The following is a 19,167-nucleotide window of genomic DNA, read 5'->3' as shown; positions in this document are numbered from 1 at the left end:
AAAAAATTAAAAATAGACCTACCCTATGACCCAGCAATAGCACTGCTAGGAATTTACCCAAGGGATACAGGAGTAGTGATGCATAGGGGCACTTGTACCCCAATGTTTATAGCGGCACTCTCAACAATAGCCAAATTGTGGAAAAAGCCTAAATGTTCATCAACTGATGAATGGATAAAGAAATTGTGGTTCATATACAGAATGGAGTACTACCTGGCAATGAGAAAGAATGAAATATGGCCCTTTGTAGCAACGTGGATGGAACTGGACAGTGTTATGCTAAGTGAAATAAGCCATATAGAGAAAGACAGATACCATATGTTTTCACTCTTATGTGGATCCTGAGAAACTTAACAGAAAACCATGGGGGAGAGGAAGGAAAAAAAAAGAAAAAAAAGAGGTTAAAGTGGGATAGAGAGCCAAAGCGTAAGAGACTCTTAAAAACTGAGAACAAACTGAGGGTTGATGGGGGGTGGGAGGGAGGGTAGGGTAGGTGATGGGCATTGAAGAGGGCATCTTTTGGGATGAGCACTGGATGTTGTATGGAAACTAATTTGACAATAAATTTCATATAATAAAAAAACAGGAAAAAAAATTAAAAATAGATCAGCCCTATGATCCAGCAACAACACTGCTAGGAGTTTACCCAAGGGATACAGGAGTGCTGTAAACTCCAGTTTTTAAATGTTTATTTTTGAGAGAGAGACAGAATATGAGTGGGAAAGTGGTAGAGAGAGACACAGAATCCAAAGCAGACTCCAGGTTCTGAGCTGTCAGCACAAAGCCCGACCGGAGCCTCAAACTTGTGAACCACAAGGTCATAACCTGAGCTGTAGTTGGATGCTTAACTGACTGAGCCACCCAGGCACCCCCGAAAGCTCCATTTTTTTATGTCTTTAAATTGCAGTTAGTTACCATACAGTGTAATAGTAGTTCCAGTTGTACAATTTAGTGATTTAACACCTATGTATACCACCTGGTGCTCATCACAAGTGCACTTCTTAATTCCTATCACCTATTTAACTCCAGTTTTGAAAGTTCAGGGTTTTCTTTTTTCCCTTAAAGATGGAAGAAAATATTTCAACATTCATATCTTTGAAAATATTATTCTAAAAACAGTTTGAGGAAGAATTATGTAATATATGTTAAATGCTCCAAATATGAAAATTCTTGCCACTTAACTAAAAAATCTAGTTACAAGACTACCTTTATGAAATAATATTTTAAAATATTATACTATCTTTATTAAATAATATTTAAAAATGTTATATATTAAGTAAATTCGGTTTGATTCAATACATTTTATTTAATGCAATTATTTGGAAAGATAGGAATGTGACATCATCACTAAAAGTTCTATGTGTTGAGTTCACCATAAATAAAACAGAGGGAAATTGGTAATCCAGGCTGGAGAGTCTAGATGCATAAAAACTCCACAATTAAATCTACTTCCTTTAGATACTTTGCAAAAGCAAAACCTTTTCAACTATTTTGAAGTTGTACACTTACCCTTTTTTCTTCATAAAACAGTGAATAAATGTGTTTAAAAGTTAAAGCAGAAATTTTATTTCACTTATTAAAAATATCTCAATCATATTTTTTGAAAAGTTGACACATTGAATCTTTTATTTATTTTTTAATAAGATTATGTTCCAGCAACTGGAATCACCACAACGTAGTGGTAAAGCTGACCAACTGAATATTAAGACCCATAGTGAATTCTACCCAGTGTCACTGCTGCTTTTCTAAACATGTAATTCTGTTTTTAATTAATGCAGGTAAAACCTCATTAGATATCATTCTCATATAATTATACTTTGAGATCTTGCCTGAAAGTATCCAATGCACAAGTAGAAACTGTATCTATTGTACTTTGGTGAATTCAATATTCTATCAATTTTCCAATAATTATTGAGCACACAGTCTACACTATACTCTGGCCCATGTAGTGGGGAAACAAATGTGAATGGGAAATGGCCCTTCCCTCAGGGAGTTCATAGTTTAATAAGAGACATATTAGGAAACAAGTACTTACAATACATTTAATTTTTTTTTTATTCATCAACTCTCCTTTAGAATTCTCAGAATTGTAATGGATGGGAATCAGCTGTGTAGGCCAACTAGAGGGTAATTTTTATTTTTTAGACTTCCAGAAATTAATTTTATTTGGTGTTTCTCAGTGACTGTGATGGTCAAACAGAAAAACAAGAGCAGTTTACTTTAATAGCCCTCTTCTTATTTCTTACATATAACTACTTTGTCAAATTTTATTCTGAATTTAAATTATGGGCACCTTATGGCTCCTGAAAGGAAATTTCAACCTGCATTTGGGCAACATTAAGGCATGGAACATGTCTGTTTTGCCTCTGTGCATCAGTAGTGCTAACCATAATGCCCAGCTCATAATAGCCTTTAAAGGAAAGACATTTAATCTTGTTTATCTAGTTAATTTATAATTGTTTGGAAGAAATGGGGGAGCTATTTAAATGCAGATATCTTCCTGGAGTTCTTTGTTTATACCACCTGTTCCTGCAATGCATAAGAGAAGAACAGAGGTAAGAAATTAGACATCTCACTTCTGAAATATTACTGACCTCTGATTTAGAGCATTAAAATAATTAAAATGATCAGATTACTATTACTATTTCAGGTATGTATATATATATGTATATATATATATATATATATATATATATATATATAATTTCTAATATATTTTATTTCAGAATATTTGTATGGACACCTGAAATCTATCTGAAAAATGATTTATACATAATAATTAGGAATAATTATAATACAAAAGATCAGAAGAATATTAGCAGCAAACCTGAAAAATATTAACTTATTATTTTATTTTTTAAAATTTAGATTCAAGTTAGTTAGCATTCAGTGTAGTATTGGTTTCAGGAGTAGAATTTAGTGATTCATCACTTACATTTAACACCCAGTGCTCATCACAAGTGCCCTCTTCAATGCCCATCACCCATTTAGCTCCTCACACACCTCCCCTTACATCAACCCTCAGTTTGTTCTCTGTATTTAAGAGTTTCTTAAGATTTGCCTCCCTCTCTCCTTTTATCATATTTTTCTTTCCCTTCGCCTATGTTCATCTGCTTTGTTTCTTAAAATCTACATATGAGTGAAATCATATGATATTTATCTATCTCTGACTTATTTGGCTTATCCATGTTGTTGCAAATGGCAAGATTTCATTCTTTTTGATATCCGAGTAGTATTCCATTATGATATATATATATATATATATATATATATATATATATATATATGTGTATATATATATATATATATATATATATATAATCTCCCATATCTTCTTTATCTATTCATCAGTCGATGGACATTTGGGCTCTTTCCATAATTTAGCTGTTGTTGATGGCACTGCTTTAAACATTGGGATATAAGAGCCTTTTTGTATCCTTTGGATAAATATCTAGTAGTACAATTGCTGGGTGATAGGATAGTTCTATTTCCAATTTTTTGAAGAACCTCCATAGTGTTTTCCAAAGTGGCTGCACCAGTTTGCATTCCCACCAAAAGTGCACAGGGTTCACCTTTCTCCACATCCTTGCCAACGTCTACTGTTTCCTGAGTTGCTAATGTTAGCCATTCTGACAGTTGTGAGGTGGTATCCCATTGTGGTTTTGATTTGCATTTCCCTGATGATGAGTGACGTTGAGCATCTTTTCATGTGTGTGTTAGCCATCTGGATGTATTCTTTGCAACAGTGTCTATTCATGTATTTTGCCCATTTCTTCACTGGATTATTTGGGTTTTTTTTTTTTGGTGTTGAGCTTGATAAAAATATTAATTTCTAACAGAATTTATCAGGGATCTTATTCTCCTTGCCTATAGTCCTTTGATGAAAATGTTTCATGTCTTCCTTGACTGTGCAATTTAAAATCCCCATGATAGGTCCTTTAGAATCTATCTTCCACCTTACTTTCCTTTTTGTCCTCCCTTTCCTTTTTTCCTTTTTTTCTCAAAAGACACTCTTCTTCTCTCATTTAGCTCCCAAATATTTACTTATTTCTTTGTTGACTTTGTCCTTTGATATTTACATTTGGGGACAAATGGTGTCTTAAATCAACTGATTTCTTTTTTTCTAACGAAACTGACCATATAGCCTTTCTCTTTTGACTTTTGTTAACCTTAGACAACTAAGCTCTGTTTTCTTACTCAGAGGTGTCTTGTAGCTTTGCTTTGTTTACCATTAGATATAGAAATACTGTTGCCTTAATTGCTCATATTTCTCATGTTACTCAAAATTCTGCTTGCCCACCAAATAACTCCAACTTTAGAAAGATTTATGCTCGTTTTTTTCTTTCAATTATTTTTGTTTTGTCTGGTTTATGACTAAGTCTCTAAGGAAACTAGTTTAACAAATGTGGTAAGAACCATATATAAATGTTTTGGGAGTTGAGCACTAATATGAAAGATAATATATTTCAATTATGGAATAGATGAATGCCTAATGCATGTAATGCTTTTGAACCACTAATGATTTTTCTAAAGAGACATGGTTTTTCTATGTTGACATCCAAAAAGTGAGTTTTTTGTGTGTATTTCTGTTTTCTTCTTGCAAGTCAGATCTTGACAATTTTTTCTCTCATTCCATTTATACATTGTAATTTAATTTATAATAGATGCTGAAATTTTATCTCACTTTAGATAAAGTCCAAGAAAATTCTTCAGTAGGCTAGGTACAATATTTTGGGACTTCAGGTTTTCTATTTATTAATACATGCCATTATTATTGTTATCTGAATTAATTAACTAATCATTTTGCTGATGCAACTTGGGCACCCCAGACAAAACTGAATGCATAATGTCTCAATTATAAGCACTACAGTTTAGATAATTTTAACAAGGATATGCTTTGTCCATTTTAAATTAAATTTATTTTATTAACTGATTTATACCACCAGAAAGATAGAATTCAGAGGTGGAATGTGCATTTTCGTTTTTAATGCAGTCATTTTTATTTTATTCATGTGTATGCCTTTTATTTATTAATTAGTATCCTTTGTTTCTGTAGTCATCAAATTCAAGAAAAAATAATCAGGAATAAAGCAGTCCTTTTAACTGCATACAAGGGGCAGAGAGCAGCATCAAAGAACAAAGGCTTATGAATAGCTCTTGGTTAAACAAACTGTATCATTTCCAGAGAGATCTGAGAATTTGTAAGCAGGCGAAGTATGTATTGTTTTGCCAATATCAGTTACCCCACTAAAGTAGTCGTTCTCAACAGTGGAAAATAGCTTCTTCCTTTTATCACAGTCACCAACTATTTTAGCTTATCTACCATTTTGTTCACAAATTATTTTTACTATAAGAGAAGATAAGGGACTGTGAGTTGGATAGGTGAAATTCGCCAGTCTATACTTTGTCAAAGAAGGAAACATATAAAACTGATATCCAGGTAAGTAGTGAAAAGCAGGGTGACTATTTCTCATCCAGTTCCTTTACAAGAACAATATGTAACGTGACTATTTTAGGAAAACCAGGACTATAGTTACCTGAAAATTGAAGAATGTAAACCAACATGCAAGTGTAAAATAGATTTTCGAAAAGAAGTTTCAATAATAATCAAAAAGGAAAATAATATATCAACATCAAGGGAAGATTATGGTTAATCTGTAAAAATATCACAATTACAAATGTATAATTTAAAAGACACCCTGGCTTTTTAAATATACATTTCATGATCATTGAAAAACAGTAGACAGGCCAAGCCAAAAACTGACTGCCACAAGGTTATTTAAGATTTAAAATTATTAATAGTTTTATATTTCACATAACAATGATAGAATGGCCAAGAACAATGAAATTATTTGCCCATGCCCAATATTCTTTCTTGTTGTATGGCTAACGATCCAGCAGAGGGAGCACATGATAACATACTAAGTGGACTAGACCTCTATGGATATCCACAATGATGTGAGTATATAAATAATAGAGTAAACCTGTGACTTAAATGTTGGCTCATACTTCATGAAGAAATTACTCTGGAGATCATTTGCTTTTTTCAACTTCTGTCTCCTCCACCTTTTTGCTGTAAACTTCTTCCTATTTGTGCATATTGTTTCACTGAATGGAGAGTTTCTAATTTCTCTATTAGAAGTTTCTTTGAAAAGACTCCGGAAGAGGAAATAATGGTTTTATGAGTTTTTCTCTCTCAAGAATGCCAGAATTCTTTCTGGCATAGGTTCGTTTTATAATTTTGAAGATAGTATTTTTTTTTAATTTTTTTTCAATGTTTTTAATTTATTTTTGGGACAGAGAGAGACAGAGCATGAACGGGGGAGGGGCAGAAAGAGAGGGAGACACAGAATCGGAAACAGGCTCCAGGCTCCAAGCCATCAGCCCAGAGCCTGACGCGGGGCTCGAACTCAGGGACCGCGAGATCGTGACCTGGCTGAAGTCGGACGCTTAACCGACTGCGCCACCCAGGCGCCCCTGAAGATAGTATTTTTAAGAAATATTCTATCCTTTGAGACTTTCTTTAAAAAATATTTTAATGTTTATTTCTGAGAGAGAGAGAGAGAGAGAGAGAGAGAGAGAGAGAGAGAGAGAAAGGGACATGGGCAGAGAGAGAGAGGGAGACACAGAATCTGAAGCAGCCTCCAGGCTCTGAGCTATCAGCACAGAGCCTGACATGGGCTCAAACACACAAGCCCTGAGATCATGACTTGAGCCAAAGTTGGACACTTAACCAACTGACTGAGCCATCCTGGCACCCCTGATCCTTTCTTTATAGTGGACTACTATAGTAAGTATACTAATGGACTAGTGAACTAGTGGACTAATGGACTATACTAATATAGAGGACTAATATACTAAGTTTAGTATACTAACTAATATTCTAAATGCTGAAGACTCTATAGTTTAATCTTGAGGAAGGATGGAAATAACGCAAATATCCATTTTATTTTGGAGGACTCATATTTGGTTTTATGGATTTGGGGTACATATTTATACTGCAAAAGATGCTCCAAATCGTGAACATCTGACCAAATCAACATCTTGTAGAAACAATTTGTTATTGATTTCTAGTTTCACAAAAGTAATGATCACAGTACAAACAAGGTTTTTTTTTTTTGTAAATATAAGACATCTTTGACATTTAGTTCATTAATGCAAACATACACTGCTTGAAAAAGAAAATATATCACCAATGTCCAAAATATATTTATTTAATGATCTTAGTTTTTCAAAACAGAAACAGCTTTCCAGCTAACCTATATAACAGTTACAAATTCATAAAATTATAAAGAAGGAAATAAAATTTTACATATTCCAAAGGCTGATGTACAGCCTTTTATATTTGGTCTAGCAATAAGCATATATTTATGTATACATTATTTTTTATGAAAAGTGTCCTATCATACATATTACTTGCAGCCTATGTTTTTTATTATATTAATGTATTTTATTTTTTTATTTTTATTTTTTATATGAAATTTATTGACAAATTGGTTTCCATACAACACCCAGTGCTCATCCAAAAAGGTGCCCTCCTCAATACCCATCACCCACCCTCTCCTCCCTCCCACCCCCCATCAACCCTGAGTTTGTTCTCAGTTTTTAACAGTCTCTTATGTTTTGGCTCCCTCCCACTCTAACCTCTTTTTTTTTTTCCTTCCCCTCCCCCATGGGTTCCTGTTAAGTTTCTCAGGATCCACATAAGAGTGAGACCATATGGTATCTGTCTTTCTCTGTATGGCTTATTTCACTTAGCATCACACTCTCCAGTTCCATCCACGTTGCTACAAAAGGCCATATTTCTCATTGCCACGTAATATTCCATTGTGTATATAAACCACAATTTCTTTATCCATTCATCAGTTGATGGACATTTAGGCTCTTTCCATAATTTGGCTATTGTTGAGAGTGCTGCTATGAACATTGGGGTACAAGTGGCCCTATGCATCAGTACTCCTGTATCCCTTGGATAAATTCCTAGCAGTGCTATTGCTGGGTCATAGGATAGGTCTATTTTTAATTTTCTGAGGAACCTCCACACTGCTTTCCAGAGCGGCTGCACCAATTTGCATTCCCACCAACGGTGCAAGAGGGTTCCCGTTTCTCCACATCCTCTCCAGCATCTATAGTCTCCTGATTTGTTCATTTTGGCCACTCTGACTGGCGTGAGGTGATACCTAAGTGTGGTTTTGATTTGTATTTCCCTGATAAGGAGCGACGCTGAACATCTTTTCATGTGCCTGTTGGCCATCCGGATGTCTTCTTTAGAGAAGTGTCTATTCATGTTTTCTGCCCATTTCTTCACTGGGTTATTTGTTTTTTGGGTGTGGAGTTTGGTGAGCTCTTTATAGATTTTGGATACTAGCCCTTTGTCTGATATGTCATTTGCGAATATCTTTTCCCATTCCGTTGGTTGCCTTTTAGTTTTGTTGGTTGTTTCCTTTGCTGTGCAGAAGCTTTTTATCTTCATAAGGTCCCAGTAATTCACTTTTGCTTTTAATTCCCTTGCCTTTGGGGATGTGTCGAGCAAGAGATTGCTACGGCTGAGGTCAGAGACATCTTTTCCTGCTTTCTCCTCTAAGGTTTTGATAGTTTACTGTCTCACATTTAGGTCCTTTATCCATTTTGAGTTTATTTTTGTGAATGGTGTGAGAAAGTGGTCTAGTTTCAACCTTCTGCATGTTGCTGTCCAGTTCTCCCAGCACCATTTGTTAAAGAGGCTGTCTTTTTTCCATTGGATGTTCTTTCCTGCTTTGTCAAAGATGAGTTGGCCATACGTTTGTGGGTCTAGTTCTGGGGTTTCTATGCTATTCCATTGGTCTATGTGTCTGTTTTTGTGCCAATACCATGCTGTCTTGATGATGACAGCTTTGTAGTAGGGGCTAAAGTCTGGGATTGTGATGCCTCCTGCTTTGGTCTTCTTCTTCAAAATTCCTTTGGCTATTCGGGGCCTTTTGTGGTTCCATATGAATTTTAGGATTGCTTGTTCTAGCTTCGAGAAGAATGCTGGTGCAATTTTGATTGGGATTGCATTGAATGTGTAGATAGCTTTGGGTAGTATTGACATTTTGACAATATTTATTTTTCCAATCCCTGAGCAGGGAATGTCTTTCCATTTCTTTAAATCTTCTTAAATTTCCTTCATAAGCTTTCTATAGTTTTCAGCATACAGATCCTTTACATCTTTGGTTAGATTTATTCCTAGGTATTTTATGCTTCTTGGTGCAATTGTGAATGGGATCAGTTTCTTTATTTGTCTTTCTGTTGCTTCATTGTTAGTATATAAGAATGAAACTGATTTCTGCACATTGATTTTGTATCCTGCAACTTTGCTGAATTCCTGTATCAGTTCTAGCAGACTTTTGGTGGAGTCTATCGGATTTTCCATGTATAATATCATGTCATCTGCAAAAAGCAAAAGCTTGACTTCATCTTTGCCAATTTGGATGCCTTTGATTTCCTTTTCTTGTCTGATTGCTGATGCTAGAACTTCCAGCACTATGTTAAACAGCAGCGGTGAGAGTGGGCATCCTTGTCGTGTTCCTGATCTCAGAAAAAAAGCTCTCAGTTTTTCCCCGTTGGGGATGATGTTAGCTGTGGGCTTTTCATAAATGGCTTTTATGATCTTTAAGTATGTTCCTTCTATCCCGACTTTCTCAAGGGTTTTTATTAAGAAAGGGTGCTGGATTTTGTCAAAGGCCTTTTCTGCATCGATTGACAGGATCATATGGTTCTTTTCTTTTTTTTTGTTAATGTGATGTATCACGTTGATTGATTTGCGAACGTTGAACCAGCCCTGCATCCCAGGAATGAATCCCACTTGATCATGGTGAATAATTCTTTTTATATGCCGTTGAATTCGATTTGCTAGTATCTTATTGAGAATTTTTGCATCCATATTCATCAGGGATATTGGCCTGTAGTTCTCTTTATTTCCTGGGTCTCTGTCTGGTTTAGGAATCAAAGTAATACTGGCTTCATAGAATGAGTCTGGAAGTTTCCCTTCCCTTTCTATTTCTTGGAATAGCTTGAGAAGGATAGGTATTATCTCTGCTTTAAACGTCTGGTAGAACTCCCTGCGAAGCCATCTGGTCCTGGACTCTTATTTGTTGGGAGATTTTTGATAACCGATTCAATTTCTTCGCTGGTTATGGGTCTGTCAAGCTTTCTATTTCCTCCTGATTGAGTTTTGGAATAGTCTGGGTGTTTAGGAGTTTGTCCATTTTTTCCAGGTTGTCCAATTTTTTGTCATATAATTTTTCATAGTATTCCCTGATAATTGTATCTCTGAGGGATTGGTTGTAATAATTCCATTTTCATTCATGATTTTATCTATTTGGGTCATCTCCCTTTTCTTTTTGAGAAGCCAGGCTAGAGGTTTGTCAATTTTGTTTATTTTTTCAAAAAACCAACTCTTGCTTTCATTGATGTGCTCTACAGTTTTTTTAGATTCTATATTGTTTATTTCTGCTCTGATCTTTATGATTTCTCTTCTTCTGCTGGGTTTAGGCTGCCTTTGCTGTTCTGCTTCTAGTTCCTTTAGGTGTGCTGTTAGATTTTGTATTTGGGATTTTTCTTGTTTCTTGAGATAGGCCTGGATTGCAATGTATTTTCCTCTCAGGACTGCCTTCGCTGCGTCCCAAAGTGTTTGGATTGTTGTATTTTCATTTTCGTTTGTTTCCATATATTTTTTAATTTCGTCTCTAATTGCCTGGTTGACCCACTCATTCGTTAGTAGGGTGTTCTTTAACCTCCATGCTTTTGGAGGTTTTCCAGACTTTTTTCTGTGGTTGATTTCAAGCTTCATAGCATTGTGGTCTGAAAGTAAGCATGGTATAATTTCCATTCTTGTAAACTTATGAAGGGCTGTTTTGTGACCCAGTATATGATCTATCTTGGAGAATGTTCCATGTGCACTTGAGAAGAAAGTATATTCTGTTGCTTTGGGATGCAGAGTTCTAAATATATCTGTCAAGTCCATCTGATCCAATGTCTCATTCAGGGCCCTTGTTTCTTTATTGACCGTGTGTCTAGATGATCTGTCCATTTCTGTAAGTGGGGTGTTAAAGTCCCCTGCAATTACCACATTCTTATCAATAAGGTTGCTTATGTTTGTGAGTAATTGTTTTATATATTTGGGGGCTCCGGTATTCAGCGCATAGACATTTATAATTGTTAGCTCTTCCTGATGGATACACCCTGTAACTATTATATAATGTCCTTCTTCATCTTTTGTTACAGCCTTTAATTTAAAGTCTAGTTTGTCTGATATAAGTATGGCTACTCCAGCTTTCTTTTGGCTTCCAGTCGCATGACAAATAGTTCTCCATCCCCTCACTCTCAATCTAAAGGTGTCCTCAGGTCTAAAATGAGTCTCTTGTAGACAGCAAATAGATGGGTCTTGGTTTTTTATCCATTCTGATACCCTATGTCTTTTGGTTGGCGCATTTAATCCATTTACATTTAGTGTTATTATAGAAAGATACGGGTTTAGAGTCATTGTGATGTCTGTATGTTTTATGCTTGTAGTGATGTCTCTGGGACTTTGTCTCACAGGGTCCCCCTTAGGATCTCTTGTAGGGCTGGTTTAGTGGTGACAAATTCCTTCAGTTTTTGTTTGTTTGGGAAGACCTTTATCTCTCCTTCTATTGTAAATGACAGACTTGCTGGATAAAGGATTCTTCGCTGCATATTTTTTCTGTCTAGCACCCTGAAAATCTCGTGCCAATTCTTTCTGGCCTGCCAAGTTTCAAAAGAGGGATCAGTCACGAGTCTTATAGGTCTCCCTTTATATGTGAGGCCACGTTTACCCCTTGCTGCTTTCAGAATTTTCTCTTTATCCTTGTATTTTGCCAGTTTCACTATGATATGTCGTGCAGAAGATCGATTCAAGTTACGTCTGAAGGGAGTTCTCTGTGCCTCTTGGATTTCAATGCCTTTTTCCCTCCCCAGTTCAGGGAAGTTCTCAGCTATTATTTCTTCAAGTACCCCTTCAGCACCTTTCCCTCTCTCTTCCTCCTCTGGGATACCAATTATGCGTAGATTATTTCTTTTTAGTGTATCACTTAGTTCTCTAATTTTCCCCTCATACTCCTGGATTTTTTTATCTCTCTTTTTCTCAGCTTCCTCTTTTTCCATAACTTTATCTTCTAGTTCACCTATTCTCTCCTCTGCCTCTTCAAGCCGAGCTGTGGTGGTTTCCATTTTGTTATGCATTTCGTTTAAAGCATTTTTCAGCTCCTCGTGACTGTTCCTTAGTCCCTTGATCTCTGTAGCAAGAGATTCTCTGCTGTCCTCTATACTGTTTTCAAGCCCAGCGATTAATTTTATGACTATTATTCTAAATTCACTTTCTGTTATATTATTTAAATCCTTTTTGATCAGCTCATTAGCTGTTGTTATTTCCTGGAGATTCTTCTGAGGGGAATTCTTCCGCTTGGTCATTTTGGATAGTCCCTGGCGTGGTGAGGACCTGCAGGGCACTTCCCCTGTGCTGTGGTGTATAACTGGAATTGGTGGGCGGGGCCACAGTCAGACCTGCTGTCTGCCCCCAGCCCACCACTGGGGCCACAGTCAGACTGGTGTGTGCCTTCTCTTCCCCTCTCCTAGGGGCGGGATTCACTGTGGGGTAGTGTGGCCCATCTGGGCTATTTGCACACTGCCAGGCTTGTGATGCTGGGGATCTGGCCTATCAGCTGGGGTGGGTAGGCAAGGTGCACAGGGGCAGGAGGGGCAGGCTTAGCTGGCTTCTCCTTAGGTGATCCACTTCAGGAGGGGCCCTGTGGCAGCGGGAGGGAGTCAATCCGCTGCCGCTGCTGGAGGTTTGGCTCCGCAGAAGCACAGAGTTGGGTGTTTGCGCGGAGCAAGCAAGTTCCCTGGCAGGAACTGGTTCTCTTTGGGATTTTGGCTGGGGGATGGGCGGGGGAGATGGCGCTGGTGAGCGCCTTTGTTCCCCACCAAACTGAGCTCTGTTGTCAGGGGGCTCAGCTGCTCTCCCTCTCTTTGTCCTCCAGCCTTCCCACTTTCCGAGCAGAGCTATTAACTTATGACCTCCCAGACGTTAAGTCGCGCTTGTTGTGGGAACACAGTCCATCAGGCCCCTCCGCTTTTGCAAGCCAGACTCGGGGGCTCTGCTTGGCCGGCGAGCCGCCCCTCCACCCCGGCTCCCTCCTGCCCGTCCGTGGAGCGCGCACTGCCTCGCCGCCCTTCCTACCCTCTTCCGTGGGCCTCTCGTCTGCGCTTGGCTCCGGAGACTCAGTTCTGCTAATCCTCTGGCGGTTTTCTGGGTTATTTAGGCAGGTGTAGGTGGAATCTAAGTGATCAGCAGGACGTGTGGTGAGCCCAGCGTCCTCCTAAGCCGCCATCTTGCAAACCTCCTATATTAATGTATTTTAAAATAGATTTTGAGAAGCCTGAGTTCCTCGGTCGGTTAAGCCTCCAACTTCAGCTCAGGTCATGACCTCACAGTTTGTGAGTTCAAGCCCCACATTAAGCTCTCTGCTGTCAGCACAGAGCCCACTCTGGATCCTCTGTCCATCTCTCCCTCTGCCCCTCTCCACTGATTATTTCTCTCTCAAAATAAATAAATAAACTTAAAAAAAGAAAATAATAAATTTTAACATTTGGTTCAGTTTTAGTTTCACAGCAAAATTGAGCAAAAGGCACAGGGAATTTCCATATAACACCCTGCTCCAATACAGGATAATGTTACCAATTATCAACATCTCCCATTAGAGGTACATTTGTTACACTAACAACACCTTGAAACATCATTATCACCTATAGCCTATAGTTAAAATTAACATTCGCTCTTGGTTTTGTACATTCTATGGGTGTAGACAAATGTATAATGACGTCATGTAAACACCATTAGTAAGATACGAAATAGTTTAACTGGCGTAAAAATCCCCTGTGCTCTGTCTATTCATAGCTCCCTCCTCCCTGACCCCTGGCAACCACTGATCTTTTTACCATCTCCAGCTTTGCCTTTTCTAGAATGCCATACATTTGGAATCATACAATATGTAGGCTTTTCAGATTGGCTTTTTTCACTTAGCAATTTGTCTTTTCTTGGTATAACAGTTCAATTTTTAGCATTGAATACTATTCTACTGTTTACGTATACCACAGTTTATTCATTCATCTACTGAAAAGATATCTTGGTTGCTTACACTTTTGGGTAATTATAAATAAATTTGCTATAAATATCTATGTGTAGATATTTGTGGGATGGAAGTTTTCTAATCCTTTGGGTAAATATAAGGAAGCACAATTGCTGGATCATATGGAAAAAGTAGATTTAGTTTTATAAGGAACCATCAAGCTGTCTCCCAAATCGGCTGTACCATTTCACATTCTCAAGAATGAATGAGAATTTCTGTTGCTTAACATCCTTACCAACATTTGGTATTGGATATGGCCTTTCTAATTAAATATGTATTGGTATCTCATTGTTTTGATTAGCATTTCCTTGATGACAATTTATTGCAACATCTTTTTTTCCATATGTTTAATAATGTTGTATCATATATAATACAAATTTTTATTTGTTTATATTTAAGGTTTTATTTAAATGTCAGCATGCAGTGTAATATTACTTTCAGGTATACAATATAGCGATTCAAAATTTCCATACAACAGACAGTGCTCATCATAGCAAATGTTCTCCTTAATCTCCAACCCCTATTTATCCCATTCCCCAGCACCCACCTTGCTTCAGATAACCCCTTTGTTTTCTATAGTTATGTGTATGCCTCTTGGTTTGCCTCTTTCTCTTTTTTCTTCTCTTTGCTTGCTTGTTTTATATCTTAAATTCCACATATGAATGAAATCATATGATGTCTTTCTTTGACTGACTTTATTTCTCTTAGATAATGCACTCTAGTTCCATCCATGTTGTTGCAAATGGCAAGGTTTCATTCTTTTTTTTTATCACTGAGTAATATTCCATCATATATATGCCCACTACTTTATCTGTTCATCAATCAATGAACATTTGGGTTGTTTCCATGGTTTGGCTATTTTAGATAATGCTGATGTAAACATTGGGATGCATTTGCCTCTTGGAGTCAGCATTTTTGTATCAATTGGGTAAATACCTACTAGTGCAAATGCTGGGTCATAGGGTAGCTCTATTTGCACTTTTTTATAGAAATTCCATACTGTTCTCCAGAGTGGATGCACCAGTTTATATTCCCAGAAACAGTGCAAAGGGGTTCCCTTTTCTCTTCATCTTTGCCAACATCTGCTGTTATCTGAGTTGTTCATTTTATCCTTTCTGACAGGTGTGTGGAGGTATCTCAGTGTGATTTTGATTTGTATTTCCCTGCTGATGAGTGATGCTAAACATCTTTTCATGGCTAAGCATCTAGCCATCTAGACATCTTCTTTGGAAAAGTGTCTGTACATATCTTCTTCCCATTTCTTCCCTGACTTATGTGGGTTTTTTTTTGGGGGGGGGGGGTAGTGAGTTTGATATTTTATTTATAGATCTTGGATACTAACCCTTTATCCAATATGTCATTTGCAAATATTTTCTCCCATTGCTTCAGTTGCCTTTTACTTTGCTGATTGTTTCCTTCCCTATGCAGAAGGATTTTACCTTGATGAGGTCCCAATAGTTCATTTTTGCTTTTGTTTTCTTGCCACTCAACACATGTCTAATAAGAAGTTGTTGCAGTCAAGGTCAAGGAGGTTTTTATCTGTTTTTTCCTCTAGGATTTCATGGTTTTCTGTCTCACATTTAGGTATTAAATACATTTTTCATTTATTTTTCTGTATGGTGTAAGAAAGTGGTATACATTCATTCTTCTGTATGTCTTTGTCCAGTTTTCCCAGCATCATTTGCTAAAGAGGCTCTTTTTTAATTGGATGTTTTTTCCTGCTTTGTCGACTACTAACTGGCCATACATTTGTGGATCCATTTCTGGGTTCTCTATTTTTTTCTATTGATGTGTCTATTTTTATGCCAGTACTTTACTCTTTTGATGATTACAGCTTTGTAATACAGCTTGAAGTCTCGAATTGTGATGCCTCCAGCTTTGGTTTTCATTTTCGATGTTACTTTGGCTATTCAAGATCTTTTCTGGTTCCACACAAATTTTAAGATTTTTTATTCCAGCTCTGTGAAGAATTCTGGTGTTATTTTCACAGGGATTGCATTGAATGTGTACATTGTTTTGGGTGATATAGACATTTTAACAATATTTGTTTTTTCTATCCATATGTATGGAAAATGGTTTTTCATTTCTTCTTGTCTTCTTCAATTTCTTTCATCAGCCTTTGGTAGTTTTCAGCGTAAAGATCTTTTACCCCTTTTGTTGGGTTTATTCCTAACTATTTTTTGTTTCTGCGTACAATTGTAAAGGGGATTGGTTCCTTCATTTCTCTATGTTGCTTCATTATCGTGCATATAAATGCAATCAATTTGTGTACATTGAATTTATATCCTGCGACTTTGTTGAATTTATGCATCAGTTCTAGCAGTTTTTTGGTCGTGTTTTTTTGCATTTTTAATGTAGAGTATTATGTTGTGTGCAAAGAGTGAAATTTTGACTTCTGTCTTGCTGATTTCTATGCATTTTTATTTCTTTTCCTTGTATGATTGCTGATGCTAGGAATTCTAACACTATTTTGAATAACAGTAGTGAGAATGGACATCACTGTCATGTTTCTGACTTTAAAGGGAAAGATCTGCTTTTCCTCATTGTGAGGATGATATTAGCTGTGTGTCTTTTGTGTATGACCTTTATGATCTTGAGGTATGTTCTTTCAATCTCTACTTTCTTGAGGGTTTTTATCAAGAAAGGAGGCTGTATTTTGTCAAATACTTTTTCTGCATCTATTGGGAGGGTCATGTGGTTCTTATTCTTTCCTTTAGCAATGTGATATATCACGTTGATTGATTTGCAGATATTGAACCACCCCTGCAGCCCAGGAATAAATCCCACTTGATCATGGTGAATAATTCTTTTAATGTAATGTTGGGGTCAGTTTCCTAGTATCTTGTTGAGAATTTTTGTGTCTGTCTTCATCAGGGAAATTGATCTATATTTCTCATTTTTAGTGGGGTCTTTGTCTGGCTTTGGAATTAAGGTAATGCTGGCCTTATAAAATGAGTTTGGAAGTTTTACTTCCGTTTCTATTTTTTGGAATCTCTTTAAAAGAATAGGTGATAGCTCTTTTTTAAATGTTTGCTACAATTCCCCTAGGAAGTTATCTGGCCCTGGACTTTTGTTTGTTGGGAGATTTTTGATTGCTGATTCTTTATTTTTTCTGGTTATGGATCTGTTCAGATTTTCTATTTCTTCCTGTTTCAGTTTTGGTAGTTTATGTTTCCTGGAATTTGTCCATTTCTACTAGATTGCCCAACTCATTGCCATATAATTTCTCAGAATATTCTCTTATTATTGTTTGTATATCTGTAGTGTTGGTTGTGACCTGTCCTGTACGCTTTGATTTGTGATTTAATTTATTTAGGTCCTTTCCTTTTTTTTTTTTCTTTAATAAATCTGGCTTGGGTTTTATCAATTTTGTTCATTCTTTCAAATAATCAATTCCTGGTTTCATTGATCTGTTCTACCATTTTTTTTAAATGCCATTGATTTTTGTTTTGATCTTTATTATTTCCCTTCTTATACTGGTTTTGGGCTTTATTTGCTGTTCTGTTTCTAGCCCTCTTAAGTGTAAGTTTAGGTTTTGTTTTTAAAACATTTCTTCCTTCATTAGGAAAGCTTGGATTCTTCTACACTTCCCTCTTAGGACTGCCTTTGCTGCATCCCAGGGTTTTTGTTGTTTACATTGTCTTCCATATAATGTTTTATTTCCTCTTTAATTTCTTTGTTAACCCATTCATTTTTAGTAGTATATTCTTTAATATCCAAGTATGTGTAGTCTTTATAAAATTTTTCCTGTGGTGGATCCCAAGTTTCATGGTGCTGTGGTCTGGAAATATGGATGGTATGATCTTGATATTTTGCACTTGCTGATGACTGATTTTTGACACAACATGTGATCTGTTCTGGAGAATGTTCCATGTGCATTTGAGAACAGATATTCTGCTGCTTTAGGATGAAATGTTCTGAATACATCTGTTAAGTACATCTGGTCCAGTGTGTCATTCAAAGCCATTGTTTCCTTATTGATTTTCTGTTAGGTGATCTGTCCATGGCTGTACATGGGGTGTTAAATTTCCCTACTATTATAGTATTATTATCAATGAGTTTCTTTATGTTTGTGATTAGCTGATTTATATATTTCTTTGCTTTCAAATTGGGATCATAAATGTTTAAAATTGCTAGATATTCTTGGTGGAGAGACCCCTTAATTATGGTATAATGCCCTTTTTCATCTCTTATTACAGTCTTTGTTGTAAAATTTTATTTGTTTGATATAATTATGGTTGCTACGGCATTCTTTTGACTTCCATTAGCATGAGAGATGGTTCTCCATCCCCTTACTTTCAATATGTATGTGATTTTAGGTCTAAAATGGGTCCCTTGTAGGCAGGATATAGATGGGTCTTGTTTTCTTATCCATTCTTATACTCTCTGTCTTCTGATTTGAACATTTAGTCCATTTACATTTAGAGTGATTATTGAAAGATATGAATTTAATGCCATTGTTGTGCCTGTATTGTCGGTGTTTCTGGTGATATCGTCTGGTCCTTCTAGTCTTTGCTGCTCTTGGTCTTTGTTGTTTTTGCTTTTTTTTTTTTTTCTCCACTCAGAGATTTCGACTTAAACTTTCTTGCAGGGCTGGTTTAGTGGTCATGAACTCCTTTAGATTTTGTTTGGGAAAAAATTTATCTCTCCTTCTATTTTGAATAACAGCCTTGCTGGGTAAAGAATTTTTGGCTGTATATTTTTCTGATTCATCACGTTGAATACATCCTTCCACTCCTTTCGGGCCTGCCAAGTTTCTGTGGACAGATCTGCTGTGAACCTGATCTGTCTTCCCTTGTAGGTTAACAACTTTTTTTTGTCCTTCTGCTTTCAGAATTCTTTCCTTGTCTGTATATTTTGAGAATTACTATGGTATGCTTTGGTGATGGTTGGTTTTGATTTAATCTAATGGGAGTTCTCTGTGCTTCGTGCATTTTGATGTCTGTATCCTTCCCCAGATTAGGAAATTTTTTTGGCTATAATTTGCTTACATAATCCTTCT

The sequence above is a fragment of the Felis catus genome, chromosome X, assembly GCF_018350175.1.
Source record: "Felis catus isolate Fca126 chromosome X, F.catus_Fca126_mat1.0, whole genome shotgun sequence".
Classification (NCBI taxonomy): Eukaryota; Metazoa; Chordata; class Mammalia; order Carnivora; family Felidae; genus Felis; species Felis catus.
The sequence above is the reverse complement of the archived record's forward strand: the minus strand, read 5'-3'. Positions refer to the sequence as shown.